At 40.3% G+C, this 14,858-nt stretch overlaps 1 pseudogene; it reads left to right on the top strand.

Moving 5' to 3' along the window:
- Window positions 1–7,474: 7,474 nt before the first annotated feature.
- LOC147439543 (uncharacterized) lies at window positions 7,475–13,815 on the top strand (annotated as a pseudogene).
- Window positions 13,816–14,858: the final 1,043 nt, after the last annotated feature.

Below are 14,858 nucleotides of genomic sequence, written 5' to 3'. Positions count from 1 at the left end.
GATCGGGCCTCAACACTAACAAGACATGAGACGCCCAAACGCTGACAAAATTTGCGCAAACCTGGTTGTATTCACCTTCCACGTACTATCTGCAATCACTACATCATCAAGACTACCCATCGCATATGGATGTGTCAACACCGACACTGGGATAGCTACGTCCCTCTCACCCATAGGCGAAACTATGCGTCCTGGTACCAACTCATCAGCCTCTAACATGAGCATATCAAAGAACTTCATGTCTGTCATCTTTGTCTGTGTCTCTAGGGAGAAGAGCTACACAAACTGTGACAACACCTGCTGCGTCTCACTAGAGCACTGATGATCTACCTCTGTCTCTACAGAGTCTACTGGCATGTCCTGCACAGCTAAATGCTCTGTTTCGTGAGCATGGTGGAGCTCACCTGCAAAGGAGACATGTCTCGTCTCTCGCTCAAAGCATGCCAACAGAAAAATTGAAACTATGCCGTCTCAAACCTTACACACATGCATAGGATATACCAGGCGGCTATAGGATAGAGGCAATCACTAATGAACCGCAATGCATCTGGAAAGACTGCTCTCTAAGCAGTATCTAACAACCAAAGTCTGCTAAAACTGTCTCACTAAGATCAAGCTCTGTCTCAATTGAGGAACGTAGCGCACATGCCATAGCATGTATGATGCACCACTGGACAAAGACAAACAAACGTCTCCTATGTTAAATGCCAAACCATCTGCCAAGTGTAGACAACCAAAACTCCCACTAGAGAAGGTGCTAAACCAGTCACGATGCGGTGTGACATGAAAAACTACATCCTCATCTAACAACCAATGTGGAGAAGTGTCACTGCTCAAAGACATGAAATCAGGAGGAATATTAAAGGATTGTGACATCACCTCACTGGCATATGAAGCCACTACTCTAGCATGTGTCAAAACCTCATGTGCACCATGCATAGATCTCCGTTGCTGTCTCATATGCCTCAAACAACGGTGCCTAATGTGCCCTGTGTGATCACAATGCCAACATTGTACGTATCTACAAGAACGAGACCATCGTCTCTCATTGTCACACATATCGGCTGACATAAGTGAACGCAAAAAAATGGCAACAAAAGTGGGAGATCACTTAACCACTACACAATCATGAAAACCACGACCAATCGCATCAAGACTGATGTTCACATATGCATAAAACATTCCACTATGTGCTATATGTAAGCACAAACTGCTCAACCGAGCGTAAAGTGCATAACCATGTACGCAAGTAGAGAGCAGCTCAAAACGCATCCCACAAGAGAAATTGATTGAAAAATGTGTAAAAATCCGTGAAACCTGTAACTAGCAAAGTCTGTAGCTACACAAGCATACGCAATTCTCACTCCTACAAGAGTGGGTACAAGAGCACCAAACCATGTTCAAGTTGACCAAACCTCTCAAAGTGAGAGTAAACACTCACTGTCAAAGTGGGAATATATCGACCACTGTACAAGATGGCATAACACTGCAAACTTTTATGGCAAGAAGACGGGAAAAAATGAACAGAGTTTTCTTTGCAAAATGTGCCAAAACTCAACGCAAATCACAAACCAAAAAACTACAGATAAGTGCCAGAGTGGGAGTAAACTCGACCACTAAACCAGCAGAGAGCAAACCGCGGATACACATAAACCATGGTGAGAATCTGGAAAAAATACGGCATAGTTTTTTCTAAAAACTGAGCAAAAACTCAAGTACAATCTCTACCATAAACCATAACATATTCTTCATGACATAAACCCATGTTTTTCTAGTCGCATCGTCTATGAATGTTACATAGTACAATGAGCCACCAAGTGATGGTGTACTTGCAGGACCCCAACATCAGAATGAACCAACTCAAGTTTTTTATTTTTTCTTTCATTTCCTGATTTTTGAAATTTTACCCTCTTTTGTTTACCATAAACACAATCTTCACAGAACTCTAAGTCCACTTCTTTCAAACCTGGTAGAAGCTTCTTTGTTTGAAGGATTTGCATTCCTTTGGCACTCATATGCCCAAGTCGGTAGTGCCATACCGCACTGTCAACTTCTGTAGTTGCTGCACAAGCTGAAGGTTGCGTTCTAACAGTGATCCCTGATTCCTGGCAATAGTGCAACTGTTTGTGTCGAAGCCTGAGAGAGAGAGAGAGAGAGAGAGAGAGAGAGAGAGTGTACTAGTGAGTGGCAGTGAGTGCTCGGGAAAAACCATTTTCCCAAACATACAAAATTTATTTTCTTGAAATTGTTAAGAGGATTTAAAAAAAAATAGTCATTTAAAAAAAAACACTATTTTCTCTAGTTTGGGGCGGGATTTCTCCTTTTACGCTTGCCTTCATCTGGCATTTTTGAAATTGAAACCGGCATGATATTAACCTGAGACACATTTTTCCCAAACGCTGGTGGCAGTGTTCGCATTTTTCCTAGCATACAAATTTGCTTTTTCCTTCAGTTTGCCAAGAGGAAATTGTAAAAAAACAAGGGTATTTTTCGGGTTTTTACATTGTTTTTCTCTATTTTGGGGCAAAATTTCTCCTTTCTCCCTTGCCCTCAACCGACATTTTTTGAAATTAGAAATGGCACGATATTAAGCTGAGACACAATTTTCTCGAACACTGGTCAATGGTAACTGCATGCATTCTTGGCTCCATTCACGCTTGCCTTCAACTGTCATGTTTTAAATTGAAAACGGCATGATATTAAGCTGAGACACATTTTTCCCGAACACTAGTGGCAGTGTTTGCATTTTTCAAGCATACAAAAGTCCTTTTTCCTTTAGTTTTCTAAGAGGAAATATTAGAAAATGAAGGGTATTTTACATTCAGTTTGCCGATAGGAAATTTAGAAAATCAAGTCATACATTTTTCACGTTTTCCCAAAATGGTTTCATATTGTAAATTCCTGAATTATTTCAAACCATTGTAATATTTTAATGTGTTACGGGCTCAATGGGAGTTCCAAGTTGTAAAGAACAGGTCAGTTAGTGTGCCTACGTTGCAGATTCAGTAAGTGGTGGAGCCCTAAAGGCCTTGGGCGCCCGGACACTGCATATTTTTACCCTAGGTATATAAGACAGTGTGTAAAAGAAATGAGGGTTCTCAAGCTCATTTGTTGAGAGCACTCTTTGGTGAGAGCTCTTGAGGTGTGTGGCTATGGATTCCTTGAGCTTCTCCTTGCTCATGAGACTTGATTAACACTAATCAATGATTCATTCTCTCTCATTATGCCTCTCTCATGCTTCTTATGATTGCCTATGATTCTTAGATTAGCTATATCTTAACTAATTAGTGGTTAATCCCTCTCTAATCTTGTGTGATTGACTTCTTTTTCTTGTGTGTGCATGTAGGTTTGATTGGAGTGTGGTGCTCGATAGATCTATGTGTGTGTGCTTGTGATTAGTGTGTTGCATGATAGGATTAGTGTTGTGTGCATCTTGCAATTGTAGTGTGTGTGATGGGGTTGATTGGAGGTGAAGAGAAGTGGATATGGAGATTGTCCTTCATTGTGGCTTAGCTCCTCCATAGGCCGAGAAGCTCACCTCGTAGAGTTAACCAATTGTGTTGCCACGATTAGCTCACTAACCGTGTGAGTGTTTCCATGCCCTAGCCGGATAGCTCATCCCTCCGTATTGACAATTTTGTCGGTCATTGGAGCTATTGCAACGATGGAACCCCTAACACTTTCCCTCTATCCCTCTCCCTCACTCTATCTCCCTCTCCCTCTATCTCTATTTCCCTCTCTTATTCTCTCCCTCATTCTCTCTTTCCCTATATCCCTCTAAATCATCAACTTGTGGATCTTCAAACCCATGCTCTTGCACATCCAAGATCTCAAAATCTGGTATACTCAAACCATGTAAATGCTCATGTACATCCACGCCCAACGAGCCTTCATGTGTATGTAGACCCTGTAAATCCGACACAAATTTTGATGCTAAAAATAACAAGCGTTTCCAAATTTATGATCTCTAAAAACCTACAACTTGATCGCATACTGCATCATTGATATGCACCTTGATATGAAACCCCTAATAAAAAATCCTCCAACTCGATAAAAGAGATGTAACATTTAATGGGGTAGTAACTTATGTGTAGCTGAAATTAACATAGACATAGTGAGCATTTCATTAAGAATATATTCCTAATCAGCATAGCAAGCGTGCTTGGTTGGAGAGAGAGCAACAAAAGCATTACACCTTGTTAGAATAAGGCATGAACAATACTTCAAAATGAGAGATAAATTAAGCTATCGACAACAATTGAGGATCGGATGTACATGGAGCCGATCCCCTCTCCAAAAGGCTTTGTATTATAGGTTTCCCCCATCAAGGGAGACATTTTACAATACAATACTTTGTGTTCCTTCAATAACTTGCTCGTGCAATGAGGATGGAGGCTTCAAGCACCAAGCTTACACTTGAAAAACACAACATTATTTCCCTCAGGGTCTCAGACCCAAGACCTCACACACCTTCGAAGATGGTGAGAGCTAGCTGGGTATGAGAGTAGATCTAGAGGAAGAAGAAGTATTCTTACGAGAAAGAAGTATTTCTCCTCACATTATCACTCTTATTAGCTTAGCTTAGCCTAGTAATTAGCATGGTAGAGGAGATGAGATTGCATTGAAGCTTGGATGTTGGTTGGATTTGCATCACAAAGTCAAGAGTTGTTGGTGTAGGCCTCCCTTCTCAAAAGATTTGGAGAAGATGACGAGCTTTCAATCAAAGCTTGGAGAAGGAGAGAGAGTTCTTTGCTCCACACATGAGTTCTACGAGTGTGTGTGTGTGATAATGCCTTTGCAAAATCAGCCCCCTCTCTCTCTTGGTCGACCCCTGTTGCTATTTCCTCTTGCTGGCCCCTCATTGGCTCATGCCAAGCTTAGCCAATAAAATAAGAGGCAGAATCATGAGCCTTCTAACAAGTGTCCTCCTTTCTTCTTTAGTGAGAGCTTAGGTAATTCAAATAATTCATTTAAATTCCCATTGGACCTTTTAGTCTTCTGGACAATACGACTAAAGCAAGCCATTGGGCTACTTAATTCTCATTGGACCCCTTGACAGACTGTCCAATAGTCTTTAGGGAACTTAATTTTCATTGGTTCTTTTATCAAGTGTTTTTAAATCAATCAGACTAAATTTACTCCAGCCTAATTCTCATTGGTCCACCTCTTTGGCTATCCAATAGGATTTGAATGGGGGTTTGGGGGCAATTGGCCTAGGAGCCCGTCATGTGTCCACTATGCCCTTTGTGTAAAGGGAGCTTGGGAGTGTGTGTGTGTGTGTGTGTTTCTCTCACTTCTTCTCGCTCTTCCCCTACCTTTAGGGCTCGCCCCCTCCTTGATAGGGATGTGGAAAGACTTTTGAGTCTTCCCACAAGCATCCAAGTTTCCTAAAATTTGCCAATGGAAATTTTAATCGAACTTTTGAAACCTTAACTTTTGGAAGTCCTAATGGGCTAAAACTTAGGGTCTTTATAGTACCATTCATGCACATTGCTCTTTTGCAGATGGTCCCTCTTTGGATCCCTATTGTGACCAGTCTACTAGCCTTACCAATATTCTAGATTTTTCTCCCTTGGTACTTCCCCATATTAAATGATCAGTTTAGCATGAGAAAATCATTTAGGAGAATTAGATATTAGTTATTATGACGTTACCTCTCTCTTGAGATCATAGTCGTCCTCGACTATGAGGTAGAGACAATAAACCCTAGTCATTAGTCCTTTTCATAGCGGGCAGAGGATCCCAATTTTACCCTACGACACGTTCCAGAATGGATGACTAATCCATTTGGCGCTTGAGAGCCTAAGCTGCTGCAAGCATGTCTATGCATTAGTTCTATCAATATTCCATAGTAGAGTGACAAGCTCTACTTGGTTTTTGGGAGACCTCGTCTCCGCAAACTTGATCCTAAGCATGCATACTTCTTAACATTTGTGCACAATAAAGAAAAAGAGAGTCTTATAAGCCAAAAAGTTTGTTCATTTAAACAATTTTACACTTGCTTACTCTAGGGAAGTATTGTAAGCATTGACAAGGTTTAGATTATCCTTTAACTTTATGCCTTGCATCCATCTAGCATATTCAAAAGGATAGTTCTTAAACTTAATAAGATACTGTCGGATAATCTTACCGCCTCTCAATACCTTGTCTTCATATTGGAGAATGGACTCGGGCTGCAGTACCTCTTCTTGGTCCTCGATCTCCGGTGGGTCTTCAATAGTTGGTTCTTGAGGTGGCTCTCCTTTGTAAGGCTTTAGTAGGCTCACATGGAAAGAATTGTGTATGAGCCAATGACTGGGAAACTTGAGTTGATAGGCCATCTCATTGATTGATCTAAGAATCTGGAAGGGACCATAGTATCTTTTTGCTAACTTAGCATAGTACTTTTGGTGTCCCGTAGGATTCTTGCCCGTTGTGTGCCTTCATTGAGCCTTGGGAAACTTAAGCAAGACCCAATCATTTTGTTGAAAGGCTTGAGCTCTTTTGTGCTTTATTAGCAGCAACCTTTTGCCTTGGCATGTCTAAGCAAATAGAAACCACATAGCACCACGAGAGGTGCCACTGTTGTAATAGCACGACGATATAGTGCATGCTATTATTAGTTGCAAAATGACAAGGTTTCCTCAGCTTACTACAAGAGTCAACCAGTCAAATGTATCCGTCACTACCATTCTCCTAATTTCAAGGGGTGGGCATGAGCACCAACTCTTTTGAGCATTCATATTGAACAGTTGACTAATATTTTTAGCCTCGCTAGAGCCAGTTGGAGGGCATAACCTTGCGGCCCGAGGCCACACAGCCAGTACGGTATGGATTGATGCAATGCAATCCATTGTACACGTAGCCCACATGCATTCAAAAACCTCGCCTTGGATTCATCGGTAATGGCCGCTCCTCTTCTCTTCTCAAGCATTCAGAATCCATTGCCTTTTGTGCCTCATATTGTACATGTAGTCCAGGTGCATAGCGAAAGTTAGCTAGCCTAGGCACATGGGATTAATGATAACCATGTCTTCCACGGCCACTTCTCTTGCGTGTCCAAAGGTATTGCACGTAGATAGTGTAAAGTTCTATTTTTTTGTCTCCGAAGGCGGCCACTCTGTCGGAGGCAGAGGGAGTCTCACTCGTTGATATATATATATATATATGTGTGTGTGTGTGTGTGTGTGTGTATGTATATGAGTGAAATATATATATATATATTATTTTTATAGCACCCCATGATATTCTTCACATGTTACAAGATTCAAATCCTGATTCACATGCTAGAAGATCTGTCGTGGGGGATCACTTGGTGAAGGAAACTAAGTATCTATGGCGGAGCGGACGTGGATGCAGGGGACAACAGATCTTCTCGTTAAAATAAGAAATCGAAGCCGGATGCAATTGGCATTTACCATGGCCAATGCACATTTATAATGCGTAGTGAAGGTGTTCCTGCATGAGACCCTTCGTTGCAGAGAGAGAGATCCCCATGGCAGCTCCATCATCTAGTTGTATACGCAACTATTTGCTCATCATGCTGCCTTTGATAATTTGCACGCTCATGCGCTCTCCAGTGAGCAGGGCCGGCCGGCCGATCTCTCCGACACCAATGTAAGCCATGCGTTTTACTCTACTACTAGTCACAAACAGGCAGAGAAGAAGAAGAAGAAGAGAGTTTTAACGTCGTAGGAAACTATTACATGCTTAGAGGCCCCGGGTAATTGGTTATTCAAATATTTTTTACCCCCTCATTTTACATTCGCACTTGAGGTGAGGGGTAAATTGTTATTTGGGTGGGGGACGTTAGAGCAACTGCAGCTAGATAACTCTAATATTCAACATTTCTAATCCCTTTTGATATGCATACCATAAAAGTGACTTGTATCTTCCAAATCCTTCATATCATACTACGTACTAAGTGTTTTCAAAATGGAGATCTGTGCTTTAGAATTTATGGAATTGAGTATATCATCAACATAAAGTATCAAGATGATAACTGAAGCATCATTTCTCTGCCTTATACATTATAAAACCAATGGAGTTTATAGTTGACATGGAATTTTTTGATTAAAGAATGCTTGTTATGGCCGTTATGTTTTACGTCACGTCCATCCCATTTCACAAAATTAGTCAACGACAAGTTCTACAATTGCAAGTTAAAATGAAGGCGGGGGGAGGTGCATGTAGCTACCATTGTAAGTTTGAATGAAGGTGGTGTTAGAGGGTAGCATGATGTGGCCATGGAGGTGCACACACCTAGTAAGAGTAAAAAAATAATAGATTTTGACTCTTATAATGAAGGCAAGGGCAAGCATAGACAAATTAGGCAGGGTTTCATATTCCTCCTAAAACACTCAAATTCACATTGTAGGAGGAAAAAAAATTCCTGTGTTAGAGCTTGCTTGATTGAACAACAAAGATCTAGCCTGACCTGCACACAAACCATACCTACCATCTATCCTGAAAAAAATTGGAATCTTCTAGTGTTCGTGTGTGAGGTTGCCCATGTAGAAGGTGGTTCCCATAAAGTTTATATTTTTCGCAACGAACCAACTCTTGTCACATCCTGTAGATGCACATGTGGATTCCTCTTGGATATGCAATCTGAAGCCAACCTTACACCACACAAAAGCTGGGAAATGTTTGAGATAATAGGTCATTGCCTTCAAAAATATTGTGTGACACAACGCTTGGGTTTTAAAAAAACATTGAGAGTGACATAAGCAAGTAGAAGGGCAGGTAGTTTTGAGTCAAGACTTATTTTAGAAAGATCATATTCACAGATGTATAGAGAGAGAGCTAGTGTGTAGATGGTGCATGAAATTGGGATATTTATCAAATGATGTGCATAGAAGAAGGCATATGTATGCACAACTTGTATATCCGTGAAGCATTTGAGTGGCTTCACCCAACACCCATCATCTCAATGCAATCCAAAACCCGCTCAAAGTCTAGGTTCTTCGTAAGAGCATCTGGAGGGTTGTCATCTGTATGAACCTTGACTATCTCGATGCAATCACTAGCCAATATGTCTTGTATCCCATGCTACCTAACTTCTTTGTGTTTTGATATGGAGTGAAACACAAGGTTCATTTTTAGTGTAATAGCACTCTGACTATCACAATGGAACACTGAAGTTTAATAAATGCTAAGGTCTCCCATTAGATATAGCTTCCTTGCTAGCACTAGAAATTGCAACATACTCTGCCTTTGTGTTGAAAGTCAAAGTGAAATCCTTGAGACATGATCTCCATGACAGGGCTACTCGAGTAAATATGAATACATAACTAGACATTGATCGTTGACTGTGTGCTTCATTACCTCCCAGTACTTTCTCTTACTATTTACCATAAATCTGCTAACCACTCCCACAAAAAATGCAACGTATGGTTGGGTGGCTACCATGGAGTACATGAGAGTGCCTACCCAGGTTGCTATTGTCAAAGAATATGGCAATCTTTTCATTTTTTATTTCTCAACATCATCCTTAGAATCATCATGCTTGCTAAGTTTTGCATATGCCTGACTAGTGTACTCAATGGAACCTTCCCTCCTACATATTAAAACACTACAAGAACTTGTGGATGTACATTCCTTTGATAACTCTAATATTCAACATTTCTGATCTCTTTTGATAGGCATACCATAAAAGTGACTTGTAGCTTCCAAATCCTGCATATCATACCACATACTAAGTGTTTTCAAAATGGAGATCTCGGCTTTAGAATTTATGGAAATGAGTATATCATCAACATAAAGTATCAAGATGATAAGTAAAGCATCATTTAACTTCCACGTATACAAGCGATGATCTTCTTGGCTCCATACATAACTTTAAGACTGCATGCCAAGGGGAGAACTTGTGGATGCGGAGTGTGTGTGTGTCAAAAAGCACACACACTGCTTCCCTTTGTCCGATGTTGTATAAGGAGCATCTAATCTCCCTCTATCACCGAAGTCGATGTTTAATGCTAGAGAAGCATTGAGAGTTGAATGGGGTGTTGAAAATTTTTGGTTGAAAATACCTTCTACTATGCTGCTCAATGGAGATATTGAGAGCATAAATGGATTTGAAACGAGGGTAAAATTGCATGTCATCTGCTAGAAATACTCCCGTCATAGTGAAGAAGCTACATCAAATCCACCCATAGATGTGAATTTAATCTCTCTCTCTCTCTCTCTCTCTCTCTCATCTTCTCTGAACTCTTCAAAGACTTGTGATCTAAGCTCTGATACCACTTGTATAGTGTGTGGTGTTGTACTGAGTGCTAAGTAAAAGAATTGCACACACACTAAGTAGGTGTGAATTTCATCTCTCTCTCTCTCTCTCTCTCTCATCTACTCTGAGCTCTTCACAAGACCTTTGGTTTGATCTCTGATATCATTTGTTGAGTGTGTGGTGCGTACAAAGTGTGAGTTAGAAGAAGAGCAAACTCCCAAAGTGGGTGGAGCACAATGAGGATAACGATGTTTCATAGCTCCTTATTCGATACATTATAAACGATAAGGTTAATGATGGGTTAGTAAGATATTGGGCGTCCAGCTAGCTTGCATGAACCTCAACATAATTGATGGTAACTACATATATTTGTGTTTGACCTTTTTGCAACTCTCATATGAAAAAATGATTCTTTGTGACTATAATTAATTATATATAGTTATGTGGGTCAAATATACACCATTTGTGCATTCAATTAATGACCACGAAAAACATTCAATTCATCTAAATTTGCATTTTCTTGTGATGTAGATATACTAGATCTACCACGCCATTATTTAAAATGATACTATTTGATGTGTATGAAAGCCACATTTGATGATTTATGTTATAGCCCAAAAACTATGCTTGTTAAAATAATTATTATTTAGATCAATCTTAAAATAAATTCCACTTTTGGATTTATTTTCTCATCTCATTTGTTTGTATACAAATACATCATATCGACACAATTGGAGAGTCCATATGCACACTTGCGTTGGTTTTTCATAGCAATGTGTGTTTTGCAAGATATTACACTCTAAATTATCTCAAATGAGCTCAAAACACAAGATGTCTGTGAGTTTAAAACCTTGAAAACGCCTAGTTGATGGTGTCGGACTATAGATACATTATAAAACGTTACATTTTTTCACAGAACCTTAGGTTAATGAAAGAGGCTTTGAAATACCAAAATTTTACTGTCTTTCAATAGATTTTGGGTCTTTTTATCATTAAAAAAATCTATGAAGCTCAAGTTCTTGTTATAAAACACTTTCTTATCGTAAACCTCAAAACCTATGCAAAATCGTATTTTGATGAGAAATTATATTCAATTTAATTAAGAAAATTTTGTTTCACAAATAATTATGTTAGATTGATTAAAAAAAAAAAGGAACATTTTTGTGTCTTCGGACACTTGAGCGTCCAAGTACAAAACTAGTGTTAATTAGGCATGTACGCATGATTATGAGCAGCTTGCACAACAATTTAGGAGTCATAGCAAGACCACATTATTGCACTTCCAATGCATATGAGGTTAAAACATTGCGACCTCTCCAAGAGTTGAGCAGGACACATATCTAAACGGCAAGTGAGAACAAACACAAGAGATTATTACGAAGGTGAATCACAACCAACTCCTCATCTCATGACTACAAGAACTCTCGCCAACATGCACGCACGTGAACACATTATCATTGGCATAGCATCGTGGTGGTAACCAAGAGAGCATTTGATATGCTAATGTAGCTATAAAAGTAGGGGTATCGGACGAAAATTCAAGAAGGGGTGGGTTTGTGTGTGTGTGTGTGTTGGGGGGGCGGGGGGGGGGGGGGTTGCCGAATTTCAGTCATCACCGCTCTCCACAACAAAGATAGAAATTTTGGTATTTCACCTTATCCTAAAGAACAATGCCAACTTTTTTATCTCTTGTATAAACAAGGCCAAGCCTTTGAATTCTATCATGTTTTGTAGACGAAGAACAAGGCAAGGTCAATTCACTGGGGCCAATATGTGAATGAGTTTCAAATGTGAATATTTCCAACGCTTAAAACCTGGTGCCATTTTCTATTTTTGCTCAAGCTTCTTGTTGATGATACTATAAGGCTCATTGTTGTAAATGAGGAAGTTATAATATCACCATAACAGGTTGCAGCCTTGGAAAAATAAATAAATGTGTGTATTTAGAGTGATAATAGTAGCCGTTACTAAATTTTGTCACTTTAAATGTCCAGGCACAAGAAGACGCAATTGAAGACACTGAGGACTTTATGACAGCGCCTATTCATAGTGATCAGTAATATCCACCAGGATTTATATCTACCATAGACGTCGACATCTCAAATACTCTACGCCTTCATATTAGTTTAGTACTTTACGATACTGGTGGATGCTTTGGACAAGGTGTTGGAGCAATCATTGGATACGACCTTGTTCAGGCATGGTCATTGTGTTCCTCTCCCCACATATATGATACACACAGTCAAACATGTGCATTCTACGCAAACTGCATTATCATCATGAACAAGATTATTCTGTAATATAGTACCTCAAAATCATCTTATAAAAATTGTAGCTTGAAGGTAATCTTAAAATTACATAATATCCAACATTCAGCCCTTAATCAAGGTAGAAACAAAAATCCACCATCTCAACTTGCATAAGGTTAAATTGCTTTAAGCTTCGGTATGGTACACTAATCACCATTTTTTCCTTTTCATGAACAGGTATTTGTCAACAATATTCTTGATACCATACGGATCAAATAAGAAGTGGATTTGGATTTGGAGTTGTGGTGGAGGGTGCAGGTGATCCAAACTCAGTTCAAGAAGGTCTCTCTGCACAATTCTATTATTGGGTGGAGAGGATAGGTGGAGCTGACAATGGAGCATCCACCCCTAACACAGGAGAAGCAGAGGGTGGCTCAGATAATAATTCTAATCGTCATGATGAGCTTTTTGTGGTTACAGGTACTATCATGTATGGATTTTCACATATATTAAGTTTTGTAAAAAATGGAGGCGGCACAACTGCCTACACACACACAAAGGCAAAAGGGGGGGGGGGGGGGGGGGGGGGGGGGGGGGGGGGGGGGGGGGGGGTCTTTGAGAAGATGAAGATTGTAGTGATCATTTTATATGTGTTTGTTTGATTAAAGGACAATTTCCAGAATGAGCTATGTTTTAGCTTAAAAAAGTCCATTTTGACAACCTAATCATACGTTTTTTAAAATATTCAGGTGTTCCCAAGAGAAAAAGAAGCTCAGTAGTGAGCAAAAATATTGATTCACTCCCCATCAACACCACGTATGAGAGCCATCCTTCTCAACATGGACATATTCTTCGTAGCAACATAACCAACAACATTTCACGAGTATCGTTCAATACTAGCAATACAACGAGCCTCATTTCACAGGAAGATTCTTTAGAAGATTGGCCCCCATGGAATTATGGTCTATTCACGTCTAATTATGATATCAATGTGCTTATGAGTGAAGCTGCTAACACTAATTACCCGGACCTCATATGCTCACCCTCTTGATTATGCAAAGCGATTGCAATTTGGTGCTATACCATGCCATGCCCGATGGTACAAACAAACCAATATGGGCATGTCCAGATTTTAAATGCTTAAATCATGGTACACAATGTTTTTCTCATATCAACCTAGACGGGACTTTTGCTGTGTATAATGTTAATGGTAAGCCACTTTGGTGGACCCCTACTCAATGCTCTAGTGGACCTGGTTGTTGGTCTCGAACCTACCTTGCCGTACAAGATGATGGGAATCTTGTCCTTTACCTTCAGGAAACAGGGGAAACCATTTGGGCTTCAGGCACAAATGGACAATAAGCCATTGATACAAACATTTATACACATACAAATTAAGTTACATGTGTATATATACACATGTGACTTTATCAGGGATGACATGTGTATGTATGACATAATAATGGAGTTGTAGCTTTAATAGTTTAAGCTCTTACCTCATGCTTTTATGGTCAATTATGAATTCAATTGTCGAGCCACGTTGCTATATAAGATTTGAAATGAGCTCATGAACACGAGAAAAGATCCATGATGTTTGTTTGTCTTCTTTTTTATTCTTTTTCTTCTTGGCAAAAATCACAATTGTGAGTGGATTATATCAACGCAGCGAGAAAAATACAAGTTCATACCATGCTCAAGCCGAGCCATGACAACTTTCCTAGGTCAACCTTACATCAGTTGATGGGGGAGGCACCCCCAATGAAAGTCATAAGACCACCCTTTCACCCTAGAGAGACCGACATAACGGTAGCAACCTTGCTCCACTCATCATACTTTTCTATTTTCTGAAGGCCATGACTGCCTCCCTATTTGCTTGGACTATCTTTGTGAATTTACCTGTCTCCAATGTGCTCTCGAATATTCGATTGTTTCTTGCCTTCCAGACATATGCCCAAAAAAACAGTACCTCACAATTTGTGTGACTATGAGAAGTGCTCGACTCTTGAACACCTTCTTGTCAGGACAAGGGCAATGCCAGGGAGTCACGGACTACGGCCAACAGGCGGCCGGGGTAGACAATGTGGACAGGGCAAGAGGCTAGGAGCTTGCCTATATAATGGGATGTTGGGAGGAGGATCTCAAGGTCTAGCACCCCTAGGTCTTATACTGGTATCACAGCCAACCACTATTTTGGGACACAAAGGCGTCGAGAGCCACCCATACTTTTAGCTTTTGCATGTGCATGAGGCGTGAAGCCGCTCTACATAGGGCAATCGGCGGCGATCACTATGGTGGCAACCCCGCTTGCGAGGAGGGAAGGCGGCTAGATCACCTGCACGAAACCGAGCGATTTCAGCCTTCAATAGCACGTGAGCCCGAGCTGAAGGAAGTCCGTCTCTGTGGTG

Source organism: Adiantum capillus-veneris, chromosome 16 (genome assembly GCF_014529385.1).
Source record: "Adiantum capillus-veneris isolate H3 chromosome 16, ASM1452938v2, whole genome shotgun sequence".
NCBI lineage: Eukaryota > Viridiplantae > Streptophyta > Polypodiopsida > Polypodiales > Pteridaceae > Adiantum > Adiantum capillus-veneris.
The sequence above is the reverse complement of the archived record's forward strand: the minus strand, read 5'-3'. Positions and strand labels throughout refer to the sequence as shown.